This window comes from Pezoporus wallicus, unplaced genomic scaffold, assembly GCF_028554395.1.
Source record: "Pezoporus wallicus isolate ANWC-B61680 ecotype Strahan unplaced genomic scaffold, APGP_CSIRO_Pwel_v1 contig_11646, whole genome shotgun sequence".
NCBI lineage: Eukaryota > Metazoa > Chordata > Aves > Psittaciformes > Psittacidae > Pezoporus > Pezoporus wallicus.
In genome coordinates, this window is record NW_026642060.1 from 632,433 (window position 1) to 635,121 (window position 2,689).

Genomic DNA, 2,689 nt, shown 5'->3' on the forward strand with positions numbered 1-2,689 from the left:
GAAACCCCTCTTCTGGCCAGGTGTGTAAGGCGTCCCACCAGTCCACTCCTCAGTGGAAGGGGGCATGACTGGAGTATCCGATGCAGTCATGCAGAATCACAGCTGAAACTTGTGAGACTGTGGATTATTTGAGTAAATGAGTGAGGGAAAGCTGGGAATAATGATTGTTTCCCCACTGCTCTTTGGCCATGAATAAGAGTCAGATCTATACAAATGAGCAAGTATTATCAAGGGCTCTTAACATGCTCTTAAAGCAACCATGGTTGCTTTGATAGCCAGCAGCTTTAGTAGGAAGAGGATCCAATTGTCCTTGACCTCTGGATAAAGAAGAGAGAGCACAGGTGTGTTAAACTCTTTTTGGGCTCTGACACCTGGAATGTTGTAATACCATACATGCCAAAAAGAAGAATCTTCAGTTCATTCCTTTCTGGTTTCTATTTCCTCTGGCCTTTTCCTTTCCAAACAGCATCTGAGACATGGTGCTTATTTCAGTCCAAAGTTATCTCTTGCAGGAACCCAGTACTGTCAGTTTAAATCCAGATGAGAAAGGTCATGCCATGAAACTACAGCAGCAGAAAAGCCTCATCCGTTGGGCTGTTCACTGCCTTCTCCAGCTATCATCCCAGGCTGTAGTGGCTTAAGTGCTGCTCAGCGTGTGCAGAGCCAGGATTCCCACCAGCACCCTCCTGCTGCTCTGTCTCCCGTCACCCTTTGGCAAATGGTAAAGTTTCTTACTTTTCCTTTCATCCCCCTCTCCTGTGGAGCTGAAGCTGACACAGATGTGTCACAGTGCAGCTGCTGATGTGGACCTCAGGTGTACGCTGGGCACAGCTCCCTACTGCGATTGAATTCCCTTTGGGTAGGTAAGATGTGCTTGGCCAGGACCAAGGCTTTAAAATCCATGCTGCCTGCACCAGGAGCCAAAGCTGCACTCATTTCTGTGAGGTACTGGCCTATAAAACTTGCTGTTATGTATTAGGACATTTGCATCCTCCCATGAGCAATGATATCTCTTTCAAGTCCATAAGCTGGTTGTAAATAGCTGAAGCTTGTAAGTAGGTGAACACTTTGCTGTGCTTAGCATTGTTGGAGAAACTTTCTGAGCAGACTTGCAGAGGAAATCAGGTCTCTTTTCTGCAGGAGGTACAGACAGGACCTCCACTGTTCCCACTAAACACAACCAGTTTCTTCAATCAAAGCCAAAGCACCAGGAGCTGGGGGTTCATGAGAGAGCGTGGGCAAAGCTGCCCTTGTGCTCTGTTGCTATTGCCTAATGTCTATTTATGTCTTTTTTTTTCCACATAAGAATGTATATTTTGTATAGCATGTGTAATATACGTTTGTCTATTGTAATATACCTTCAGTCAATAAAAAGCTATGTACATTGAGCATCTGGTGTTAGCTGCAAGTTAAGTCGTTCATTTTTGTTCTATGATATTTAATTTTCACAGGGGGATAAAGTACAGTCCAAGTTGGTTTCTGGATGTGGCTCTGGGTGCCCCTGCTTGAGCAGAGGGTGGGACAAGGTGACCTCAGAGGTCCCTTCCAGCCTGAAGCCTTCTCTGACTCTGTGATTCTTTCCTGTTTTCCCATAGAAACACCCTGTGCCCTTTCCTGAAGATGCTGTTACTTCTCCCACGGTGCTGCTGCCTCCGGGGCCAGGAGATTCCTGATTCTGCGTTCCCATCTCAGTCCTGATGGTCGGATCCTTGGAAGTACCAACATTTTCTTCCCAGGAACAAGCTATCAGCACAAGTGAGTTGGTGAGAGCATGTCCCACGTACCCACTGCAAGCAGGGAGAGGTTTGTGACTTCTGCCTGTCCAGCTCCCAGCCCTCCTGAAACCAGTGTAAGTTTTCTGTTCCTTTGCATGGTTATTTCTATCCCTGTGCTGGTTCATGCTCTGATACTTTCCCATCTTTGCTCCTCTGCCTGGCAGCCTCACCTTGGGTCAGTGCTCGGTTCCCTGCAGCAGTGTGTGGTGACTTTGGCAGCGCTGCCCAATTCCTTGTGGCCTGTGGCTGCTCCCACACCCAGGGGAGTGTGTCATACCCTGGGGACATACACTGGAACACCCAGAAAGCAAAGCCAGGCAAATTATGGCTGAGAGATTTGGGGTTGTTCAGCCTGCGGAAGAGAAGGCTCCAGGGAGACCTTATTGTGGCCTTTCAGTACTTAAAAGGGCCTATAAGAAAGATGGGGAGAGACGTTTGAGCAGGGCCTGTTGCCACAGGACAAGCAGTGATGGGTTTAAACTTAAAGAGGGAGATTCAGGTTGAATGTGAGGAAGAAATTCTTTACAATGAGGGTGGGAAAACCCTGGCACAGCTTGCCCAGAGGTGGTGGATGCCCCATCCCTGGAGACATTCCAGGCCAGGCTGGATGTGGTTCTGGACAACCTGGTCTAGTGGAAGATGTCCCTGCTCGTTGCAGGGGGGTTGGACCGGATGAGCTCTGAAAGTCCTTCCCAACCCAGACCATTCCACGATTCTAAATGTCATTATGTCTGTTGGCTCCCTTCATAGGAGTTCAAGGGCTCTCCATCCGTTCTTCAGCTCACATTCCTGATCTGTGCTAATAGCTAACCTGGGCTGTACCTGGCTGCCACCTCCAGCCAGCTCTGGAGGCTTCCCTTGGATTTGCAAACTGATTTAGGGCTTCCCAGGGGACCACAGCTGCAGCACCCTCG